The sequence below is a fragment of the Scylla paramamosain genome, chromosome 23 (assembly GCF_035594125.1).
Source record: "Scylla paramamosain isolate STU-SP2022 chromosome 23, ASM3559412v1, whole genome shotgun sequence".
NCBI lineage: Eukaryota > Metazoa > Arthropoda > Malacostraca > Decapoda > Portunidae > Scylla > Scylla paramamosain.
In genome coordinates, this window is record NC_087173.1 from 8,785,005 (window position 1) to 8,797,223 (window position 12,219).

The 12,219-nt window shown below is 49.8% G+C and overlaps 1 long non-coding RNA gene across 1 annotated transcript; it reads right to left on the reverse strand.

Moving 5' to 3' along the window:
* Nucleotides 1-5,290: 5,290 nt before the first annotated feature.
* On the reverse strand, nt 5,291-6,305 carry LOC135112457 (uncharacterized). Its single transcript, XR_010274398.1, has 2 exons — nt 5,796-6,305; nt 5,291-5,497 (listed from the first exon to the last, which is right to left on the reverse strand). It is a non-coding gene; the product is annotated as an uncharacterized LOC135112457 (long non-coding RNA).
* Between the last annotated feature and the right edge of the window lie 5,914 nt (nt 6,306-12,219).

Sequence of the window (12,219 nt, forward strand, 5' to 3'; positions counted from 1 at the left end):
AGAGGAGGAGAGAGAAAAGGGAGGCAAAACTGAACTGTAAGGAAGGAGAGACAGAGAAAGACAGAGAGGGAGAGAGAGAACTTTACCTCCTACATTCCACGCAACGAGGAGAAAGGCAGAAAAAAGTACCGTGAAAGCAAAGCAGAGGAGGTGAGAGGAAAAAGGAAGGCGGGGAAAGAGGAGAGCGTTACTTCGTTGCCTCATAATTTACAGCCTGTTGAGGAAGCCAAGTTGACGTTTGCCCCGCCTTCCCTCTCTTCCCCTGACACCTTCCCGCGCCGCCTCAAGGGACTATTTCCTGATTAAAAATAACGCAGTAATACCTCCTCGGCCAGCATTCTCTCTCCTCACAGAAAACGCGACGGTGATGAGTGTGAATCAACAATTACTGGAACCGTCAAGTCTTGTTTTGTTTTGACAGAGTTGAAATGATTTAAGTGTTTCTAAGAATTTTAATACTCTCTCTCTCTCTCTCTCTCTCTCTCTCTCTCTCTCTCTCTCTCTCTGGCAAGATGAAGTTTGGATTCTGAAATCTGTTCTGTTTGTTTTTCCTTCTGGATTTTTTTTTTTATGTATTTACTTTTTTTTAGTTTATTTTCCTTGTCCAGTGAGTGGGTGTGGTATTGCTTCCTGTGTGTGTGTGTGTGTGTGTGTGTGTGTGTGTGTGTGTGTGTGTGTGTGTGTGTGTGTGTGTGTGTGTGTGTGTGTGTGTGTGTGTGTGTGTGTGTAAAGTTCATCTCTCTCTTTCTCTCTCTAACATTTTTCCTGTTTGTTTATTTTTTCAAGGGAAGCGCAAAAAAGTTAATCTGTGTATTCTTTTGTGCAATAATTTCTCAGAGTTCTATATTTTGACAAGGACAGACACACGCAAACACCTACATCCCCCCTTCTCTGTCTCTCTGGTCTTTTATTTAATATTTATTCATTTTTTTCATATTTTATTTATTTTTTCCTGTTCATTCTCCTTTTCTTTTTTTCTTTTTTTCAAATTTCACTTCTCTTTTTTTATTCTGAACAAAGATACCACACACAAACATACACACCCACACACACATATTCTCTCCCTCTATCTATCTATCTCCCCACCCTCTCCCTCTCTCTCAACACATAATAAACAACAGTACCAGCGGTCCAGCAAGCAATCAAGTCAGTCACTAGCAAACCACGAAGGAGGAGGGACGCTCGGGCCTCCTCTCAGCCTTGCCACTTCAACTCACTAAGGGTTTTCAACGTGCCTCCCCCTCGGCAGCTTCCACGGGGCATCACACTCTCACTATCATGAGCTGTAATTATTCATAGCTGAGGGATGGGAGTCTTCAGAGGCGGAACCAGCATTGCCCTATATTTCCTTGTGTGTGTGTGTGTGTGTGTGAGTGAGTGGGTGGATGGAGGGTCTCTCTCTTTCTCTCTCTCGGTTTGGTTCTCTCAGTTTCGGTCCTAATTTTTGGGTCTCTCTCTCTCTCTCTCTCTCTCTCTCTCTCTCTCTCTCTCTCTCTCTCTCTCTCTCCTAAAGAAGATATGCTTTACCAGGATGTACTTTCTTTATCTCTCCCTCTTTGCCCTAACTTTCTCTCTCTCTCTCTCTCTCTCTCTCTCTCTCTCTCTCTCTCTCTCTCTCTCTCTCTCTCTTTTCGAGCAAATATACATTGCCCGCTAAATTGTGAGAGAGAAGTGAACGAGCCAACGAGAGAGAGAGAGAGAGAGAGAGAGAGAGAGAGTAGAGGTGGTATACATTTGCACACGATATTGGTTGTGTTTTGTATATATTTCGCTCTCTTTTCTATTTTTACTACCACTCTCTCTCTCTCTCTCTCTCTCTCTCTCTCTCGCTGCTAATCATAGTGGTAACAGCGGCGGCGGCTGTGGTAATGGGGGTAATTATGACGCGGTAATGGTAGCTTGGGTCTTGGCTGCCGCTACGACTTTAATTTTACATGGGCAGTGGTGATGGTGGAGGTGGTGGTGGTGGTGGTGGTGGTATCCTTTTTCCTACACTCGAGCAGTTGAGGTGAATGCGAATGAGAGAGAGTGGGGATGTGGGGGAGAAACAGAAAACGGGAAGGTCATAGAATAAAGAAAACGGAGAGAGGAACAACAGATAAGAAAGGAAATAAACGAACACAAACATCCAGAGAGAGAGAGAGAGAGAGAGAGAGAGAGAGAGAGAGAGATTTCCCTTTATTGCATTATGGAATAGTTTTGGCTGCGAACGTTTAAGCAAAGGGAAATTATTGATAAGCGAAACAGATTGCAAACAGTGGCATTACTTATTCACAATCTTGCCTTCGTACCTTAAAAGGAGATTCTCGTACGTGAGGGAAAAAATGCAAACCAGAGAGAGAGAGAGAGAGAGAGAGAGAGAGAGAGAGAGAGAGAGAGAGAGAGAGTTCTTGTTGTTGTATGATTAACCTATTGCGCACGGAAACGCGTCAGTCTACAGAGATACGTACATCATAAAAACGCACATGACAGTACAAATTGATAGTTAGGTAATCCTGTCATGAAGGCAAGTCAATTACGGTGTAGGCATAGTCAATGACCATAATTATCAGAGGCATTGATAGCATACATAAATTAATTAACAATAGAGTGAAGCTGAGCGTTTACAAACTTGGGTAAAAAAAAGTTGAAAGTAAATAATACAGCATAGAACTGGTGATATTTGAATTTGAATTAATGTTTGGTGCAGGGGCTCCAACCTGGCTGCCTTGGTGTTGCCTGAACTCTACAGCCTAAGTCTCAAACACAGGAATTCAAACTGGATGATAAGCAATGACTGGGTCTTACTGTAACTGTCAGGGTGACGGAAAGCACAGGCTCACTGGATCCCTCACAGCTCCAAAATGGCAGGAGAAAACACACAGAGGCTTGTTTACAAAACCCCCTAGCGGCCAGCCAGAGAGAGTGATAGTGAGTGACAGGCGAGGAAGAACGTGAAGGAAGGAAAGGGAAAGAAGGGATTGGGGCACCGGGGAGGGGGGGCGGGCAGTGGATAGTGACGTCACAGCTACGCCACTCTTCATCTGTTCGAGTCTATACGCGCCTTATGCAGGCTTCGCTTTAATTAAACACAGTTAACAATATACAATAGCGCCAATAATTACGGCTAGGTGTGAAACAACCTGTGCCAATCAATACCTTACTGATCTAACTATTTGTTTGGAAGATATTTGAGAAAAACGATGACTCACTTCTGAAACGTTTGTAGGGTCGTGCGGGCACATGTCCGAAGCCAGAAATCTGTTCCACCACCGCACGTGCATATACGTCTGCACGAATTGTCTTTGGTGGTGGGAGGTGCTGGAGCGTGGCACGGCCAGGGCCTCGGGCGCCACCGTCGGCCGTTCTGGCCACCTCAGTGTGGCGGCACGGCTAGCGGAGCGGCAGGACTCTTAAAATCTGGCCAGTAGCGAGCCATAAGTGAGGGTGTTCCTCAAGGCAAGGAAGGGGGTACACAGGGCCACAGGGGGAGGGGAATAAACTACTGGGGTGTAAGTGCCATTGAAAATACTATTAATAACGAGTCCATTTTAGCGTGTGAGTATTTTTCGCGATTTGTAATGAATTAAGCGGTTTTTTTTTTCTAGTTTTTCTTTTTAATTTTATTGCTTACATTAAACGGATATATTTAGTTTGTATGTTTGGTTGAATTATTTGTATCTCATTACATCAAAACTCCAGTCATAACCTTTGTGGGAATGTTCGGTTTTGGCGAATGTTTTATTTCACGTTTCGTGTTTTGTGGTGAACAAAACTTTTTTCGTGGGTTTTCTTGTTAGCATTGCTTCAATTAAAGCAATATAGCTTGCAGAGTGTATTTGCTTAGGTATTGTTGCTTCTTCATATCGACTATCGTACTTAAGAAAATTATCGTTCATCTGCCACGCTCGGGTTGTGTTACGGCGGAAACTGCATTAATAAAAACTAAACTGCATTAGGAAAAGCTCAAAGCGAGGCAGAAGTGCAAAGGAACACTATTTACCTTCAGAAAGACGACAGAAGATGGAAGAAGGATAACAAAGCACAAAATAAAGACGACAATCCTTATTTGGCCACAACGTCACCACACACTCCCGAGATCCCGAGATTAACAAACCAAACATTTTTATTTCAGAACCTATAACGAGAAATTCCTGACTTGGAACTCCACTTGGTAAAGTTAAAAGCAAAATTACAAGGAACAATTTATTTCCCAACAGAGAGACGAGTTAAGCAGGAATAACGCTAAATAACCACCACCACCACTACTATATCATACTACATTAAATCTACAAATATTGTTACTACCTCCTACTCCTGCCACTACCGCAGCCACCACCACCACCCCCAACAACTAATTCCACCCGCTTGTGGTCCTCTACCATCACTGTGCCCAATGGATGGTTGGCGGCCAAGCGAAGGATCAGCTGCATCCGTGTCTCATCCATTGTGTAGCTGGCAACCACCTCCCTAGCTCGTGTGCGGCACTTCACCAGTGGAAAAATAATGAAAGTAAATACATTAAAAACATTACGTCCCGTAACTTTCCAAATCACACATTTCTACTAAAAAAAAAAAAAAAAAAAAAAAAAAACAAGCATATAAAACACAGAATTATACCAGAAAACACGCATTTAACCCCCCAAAAAAAGAAAAAAACATTTCAAACACATAAAACAGAATTATATAAGTAAACACGCATTTCCACCTCCTAGACCTGCCTCAGCACACGTTTTCACTACAAACACACTCTAACACCCTCAAAATCCCAGCATTCATTTATTCAAAGGAGAGGATAGGGAGGATCCAGGCCGGGACGCAGAGGGGCCGCCGCTGTCTTCACCATATCCTCACCCCCAGACTCTTCTTCTTTCTCCTCCTCCTCCTCCTTCACCGGTTTGCAAGGATTCATCTTTGGCCCAAAACACCGTGACAGTAACCACCACCACCACCACCACCACCACCACTCAGCCACGTCACTAAAGTATTCAAGACGCTAGCAATAGTTCATTATATATAACTTGTTTCCCTGGGCATTCTTTTTCACCAAGAATATAATGTCTGGTTTCGTCTGATCTTACACATGAAAATTTGTCTTGCCTGATAAACACAACACTAATCATAACAAAAATTCTGCCACAACACACGAAGCCACACCACAACCAGCATCACACCCAGCCACACCACACAACACACAGCACCCAGCCACACCGCGCCACACGCCACACCAGCCACACCACTACACCTAATCATTCAACAATCCATATTCCCAGCCACACTACATATCACTTTAAAAAAATAGGTTATGTCATATTAGGTATAGAAGAGAACGGAATAACACAGCTTTATTTGCAGCTTGGCGCGGGGCAGGGCGGGGCGGGATGGGGTGGCGCGGCGGGTCGCAGCGGGCACCTGCTCTAGGCACGTGAGGGTGCGGTAGCTTGTGGCACCCTGCAGCCCCTCGCCTCAGATGAGCGGGCGGCTCGGAGAGGTGCTCCGCCGGGGGAAGGGCGTCTGCCTGCGTGGGGGGCGAGGACACCAAAAATACAAATTTAACATCCCAAAAACATTCAGAAACACAATTTTCTCCCCCACCAAAAAAAAAAAAAAAAAAAAAAAAAACACCCAGAATCATAGAAAATCACCAAAATCCAGATACGAGCAACGAGATTAGTCGATAACTTGAAAAATCACAGTTACCCTGAGAGACTTAAAACACTGAACTCAACAACGCTAGCTTATCGACGTCTAAAGCGGGACATGATGAAATTATGGAAACACTTTCACACCTATGATAAAGAGGCCACATCACTTACCTTCAAACCTCAATTAAGACCAAGCCGTCACGATGGTTTTCAAGTATTCAACCACTGATCTTACGACGGCATGAGGGGAGTCCAGCACAAATTCTCAGCTGGAGTCGTTGAGGCACTGTCACTATAATCCTTTAAAAAGAGACTGGAGGCACACTGAGCTTCCCATCCACTTAAATACGACCATACAGTGGACATGGCTAACATCACTGAGCTGCACGAAGAGGCCCGTTAAGTCCTGGATACAGTATCACATATAAGTTCATATAAGTTTGTAACCGACACAACCTACCTAACCTTATCGTATATATATCCTTTACAATACCTGCCACACTCCAGAGAATACGCAGACTACAGTAATAAACCATGCAAACACAAACTGTACCGCTGAATCCCTCGCTAACGTAATTCTGCAGTAAAATAATCCCGGTAACCGTATTCACTCCCCCGGTCACAATGGCTGCTGTGTTCAAACTGAGGCCCACGCACCTTGTACATACCTGACGTGGTTCCCGCCTATCCACAGTCACGTGCCCTGCCATTGGCCAGAAGTATAGAGCTTATTAATCATTGGCTGAGGAGCGTGGCGTTGTAGCAAATAATCTAGTCAGCCATAGAAACATCCCATTTTCTCTCATATTCAGGGTACACTAAAGCTTACGCGCTTCTCAGAACCAGTAATATGTAAACACAAGTCACCGCTCCAAGCACTCCGTTTTCTCTTATATGTTTTCAGCCTCCCGTTCTCTTTCTACTGCACAGATTTTTCGTCTTTCATCTCTTCTTCCTCATTTTTTATACATACACATTCTGTGCACGCTTTTCGACACATACGTTACACGTCTTTTCTATACATCATATTACTCCTTTCTTCACACAGACATACACACACACATTCACTCTCTTTGTCCATATCTTTATGTAAATCATTTTTTATGTTCAGTATTTCTTGTGTACATGTTCATGTTTTTGTTAAATAAAGTAGAGAGAGTTTAACCAGTCTAACAAGTGGCTATAAATACAACCTTAGCTGGTGAACAAAAAGAGTTAAGAGATTAAAGGACTTGCAACTGCTGACGGTTACCTGTCGGTTTTCTCTTCTCTATCTCTGGCGAGTTAAGAGATTAAAGGACTTGCAACTGCTGACGGTTACCTGTCGGTTTTCTCTTCTCACATTCCTGGCGGCTTCCACCTAGATCACTAGAAATGGTGACTCGGAGTTAGACCGTAGTGGCCAGCTCCACCAATGCTGTGTCCCAGGTTCTTTAGCACTATAGCGTCGCCACAGCTATAGGTACCTCGCCCAGGTCAGCCCCCGCCTGACACGGACCACCACGGCCAAACCGCCACCCAGCCTGGCCCAGCCGTGACCCACCGACGCCACCCAGCCCGGCCAGCCGCCACGTGACACACACACACCGTCACCCAGCCCAGCAACCGTGGTCACCGCCGCTGCCTCGCCAGTCACCAGCCACCCTCTCTCGCAGCTGTGACTCACCACGCCTCGCCAGCCACCCAGGCCACTGAGGCCACGCTCACCTGCCGCCTCACCACCGCCACCAGGTCCTTCCCTCTCCTGCTGCCGTGACCCACCGCGCCAACTCCACCTGCTGCCTGGTCACCTGCCACCCCTGCCACACCTGCTGCCCAGCCTCCATCACCACCACAGCAGCAGCAACACCTCTCCGGCTCACCACGCACGGTCACCGCCACCCGGCCGTCACCCCACTGGCCCTGATTTCGCTTCTCTACAACAGGGCGGCGCCCCCTGCACCGGTACTCCCGTCTTCCGCTCGACAACAGGGCGGCGTTCCCTGCAACGTTCCCCCACCAAAGTGTTAGTGCTCCCGACCGTCCCTCCCCTCTCCCCCGTCGTCCACCCTCCCCCTGTGTGTGTTAACCCCTGCCCCTAGAAAACTCCCTAGTGTGCATCAGCGCGTACCAACCCCCGTGTGCCAGACACCAACACCTACACATACACGCACACACACACACACACACACAGACTACACACTTCGTTCACGGCAGTGCGTTCCAAGCCGTAAGTGCGAGTGTGGTAAAGTACGTGCCTAGGACCATCGCTGTCACACCCTCAGCACTGCACAGTGGCGCCCAGCAGGCGTCCCTTGCCACCTCTCACTGGCACCTGGCGCCGGAGGAACCCGCGCCTCGCCGACAGGCGTCACTACACCCTGCTCCACGACTCGCATAACAAGCCACCAGGCCCCATCGCACGCCAGCAACAAGAAACGGCCATGGCTCCACCGGACACCGCCTCCCCAGCTCCCCCCTTCAGGGCTCCAGCCTTCAACAGCCACGACCCCAACATGTGGTTTACCATCTTGGAGCTGAACTTCAAGGCAAACAACATCACTGAGGCCTTGAAACAGTTCACTCACGCCTGCACTCTCCTGCCACCCGAGGTCCTCTTGCAAGTCTCTGACGCCATCGCGAAAGCCCCCTCTTCGGACAATCCCTACGACGACCTCAGGCAAGCCGTCCTCAAACGCCTTGCGCCAGACCTCGCGCAGCTGGCTGACGACTATATGTCGACAGTTCCGTCGGCAACGCTACCGTCTTCAGTCGCCACTGTCACTAACACAGCAGACGTCCAGCAACTCACCCACATTGTGTCGCAGCTGGCCCTGCAGGTCAGCGCGATGCAGGAACAGCTAAATACCCGCCAGCGTCGCCGCCCACCGTCACCTCGACGCCCTCGCTACCGCTCTCGGTCGCGTAGCACTACACGCACCCCGGGCGTCTGCTACTACCACAGCAGGTTCGGTAGCGAGGCCATTAAGTGCACCCAACCCTGCACTTACAACACCACCCCGGCGTCAAACTAAACGGGCGGACGTTCACGGCGCGTACGATCCGCCAGCCCAAGTCACAGCTACTTCACGTCTACGACCGACGCACCGGAATTAAGTTCCTCGTCGACACCGGCGCTGAGGTCAGTGTCCTGCCTGCCACAGACAGCCAGAAGAGGTTGCCTGTAACCACGCACCTCTATGCAGCCAACGCCTCGAAAATCCCTGTGTACGCGCGGCAGACACTACACCTCGAACTCAACCTCCGCCGCTCCTTCGACTGGACCTTTTACGTGGCAGCTGTGACCCAACCCATCCTAGGCGCCGATTTCCTACGCCACCACGACCTCTTAGTCGACTTGAAGCACGGCACGCTGCTGGATCGTCTCACTTCCCTGCGGACCCGTGGCCTAACGGCACCTGGCGAGAGCACCGGACTCTCCGCAGTCTGCCGAGATAACCCCTTCGCCGCCATCCTCAAGGGTTTCCCAACACTAACACAGCCATACTCAGCCACGCAGCCAGTGAAACATCACGTCCTGCACTACATAGAGACCACCGGACCACCTGTTTTCGCCAAGGCTCGTCGCTTAGCACCAGAACGCTACAAACAGGTCAGGGCCGAGTTTGAGTCTCTGATGCAGCAAGGCATCATCCGCCCAAGCTCCAGCAACTGGTCGTCTGCGCTTCACGTCGTCCCCAAGAAAAACGGTGACATACGCCCTTGCGGGGACTACAGAGCCCTAAACTCCCGCACCGAGATGGACAGGTATCCAGTGCCTAACATTCAGGAGTTTTCCTCACAACTGCACGGCTCTACAATTTTCTCCAGGATCGACCTCGTAAAGGCCTTCCATCAGATCCCCATCAACCCCGAGGACATCCCGAAGACGGCCATAATCACGCCCTTCGGACTATATGAATACACTAGGATGCCCTTCGGTCTCAAGAACGCTGCTCAAACATTCCAGCGCTTCATGGACGAAGTTTTGCGAGGACTGCAGTTCTGCTTCACTTACGTCGATGACATTCTTGTTGCCAGCCCAGACGACGCTGCTCATCGCCAACACCTCGAGCAAGTCTTCACTCGTCTGAAGGACTACGGCATCCAGGTCAACGCCGACAAGTCCGTGTTCGGCGTGCCTTCAGTCGACTTCCTCAGCCACACTGTGTCCTCCTCAGGCTTCACCCCAACTGCAAGTCGCTGTACTGCCATCCAGAATTTCCCGAAGCCCACAACTCAGCGCCAGTTGAAGCAGTTCCTCGGGATGCTGAACTATTACAACAGGTTCATTCCCCGATGCGCGCTCCTCCTCCAGCCTCTCTACGCCTTAGTGAAGCCAGCCAAACGAGGCCAGTCCGTCACCCTTGCCTGGACGCCCGCAGCTGAGGACGCTTTCCTCGCTGCCCGGAAGGCGCTCACATCCACAGCGCTCAGTTTCCCTGCCCCAGACGCCCCTACTTCCATCGCCACGGACGCCTCCGACACCGGAGTTGGAGCAGTGCTACAGCAGCACATCGACGGTGCCTGGAAACCCGTCGCCTTCTTCTCCAAGAAACTCAACACTGCCGAGAAGAAGTACAGCGCCTTCGACAAAGAGCTCCTCGCCATCTACAAGGCATTGAAGCACTTCCAGTACTTTGTCGAAGGACGTCAGTTTCATATCTACACTGACCACAAGCTGCTGACGAGCACCTTCATCAAGAACAAGTCATCCTACTCACCACGTCAACTGCGCCACGTAGACTTCATCTCTCAGTTCACCACGGACCTCCGTTACGTGAAAGGTGAAGATAACGCCCCAGCCGATGCCCTGTCACGCAACATCTGTGCCACATCTACCTCTCTCATCGATTACGCCGCCATTGCTGCCGATCAGGCCGACGACGCCGAGCTGCAGCAACTAAAGGAAAACACCGCACTACAGATGAAGAGAGTACAGCTACCAGGCACTCAAGTGCACATCTACGCTGACGTCTCGACCAACACCGTCAGACCATACCTGCCTCAACGGCACAGGTATCCACTCTTCCGTCAGCTGCACGACCTCTCACATCCTGGCATCAGAGCTTCACAACACATGATGACGTCCCGATTCATCTGGACCGCCATCAACAAGGACGTGAGAGACTGGACACGTAGGTGCACCACCTGTCAGGCCTCCAAGGTGACGCGACACACACGCTCCCCTACAGCCACCTTCACGCCAGTCTCCACACGCTTCGAACACGTCCATATCGACCTCGTTGGCCCTCTTCCTCACTCCGACGGCTACCGCTACATCCTCACCTGTGTCGACCGCTTCACTCGCTGGCCAGAAGCTGCACCACTGACTGACATCTCCACTGACACCGTTGCACGTGCCTTTATCAGCACGTGGATCTCACGCTTCGGTGTTCCTGTCAGCCTCACTTCTGACCGCGGCGGCCAGTTTGAGTCCAGTGTCTGGAACAAACTGATGACACTACTCGGCATTCGACGATACAGGACTGCCAGCTACCATCCTCAGGCCAACGCTACAGTGGAACGTTTCCACCGCCAGCTGAAGTCGTCACTGATGGCTTCCAGCGACCAACGCGAGAAGTGGAACGCCACCTTACCCCTCGTCCTCCTCGGCATCCGGACGTCCCTCAAGCAGGACCTTCACCACTCTTCTGCCGAGCTCGTATACGGCACCACTCTTCGACTCCCTGGCGAGCTCCTTACCAGCTCACCCGACGCCGGCCCCTGCAGCGTCCAAGACTTCGCCAGCAGTCTTAAGGAGTCGATGAGAAGCCTGCAGCCGGTGCAACCTCGCACGCACCCCGCCAAGACCTTCGTCAGCCAGGATCTCGAAGACTGCACACACGTCTTCGTCAGGGTTGACGCTGTCCGTAAACCACTACAGCGCCCCTACGAAGGCCCCTTCGAGGTCCTCCGCAGGACGAGGAAAAACATCACCATCAAGAGAAACGGCTCTTCTGACGTCATAGCCATAGACCGAGTCAAGCCCGCCTACATCCTGCACACCCCGACGGCACCTCACGACCCGACATCGCCGGCCACGCCTTCAGCACCACGCGCCACAGCTAAACAGCACGTATCGTTCGTCGTGCCTCCTCACTCGGGGGAAGTTATGTAGCAAATAATCTAGTCAGCCATAGAAACATCCCATTTTCTCTCATATTCAGGGTACACTAAAGCTTACGCGCTTCTCAGAACCAGTAATGTAAACACAAGTCACCGCTCCAAGCACTCCGTTTTCTCTTATATGTTTTCAGCCTCCCGTTCTCTTTCTACTGCACAGATTTTTCGTCTTTCATCTCTTCTTCCTCATTTTTTTATACATACACATTCTGTGCACGCTTTTCGACACATACGTTACACGTCTTTTCTATACATCATATTACTCCTTTCTTCACACAGACATACACACACACATTCACTCTCTTTGTCCATATCTTTATGTAAATCATTTTTTATGTTCAGTATTTCTTGTGTACATGTTCATGTTTTGTTAAATAAAGTTCCTCACAGTCACGACTGGGCCACGGTCGGGGTCGGACGTGGTCGCTGCCACGCTCCCTCTGACCTACCCTAAATACCACGTGTGTCGTTCCCGCCTCGTTCAATCGTC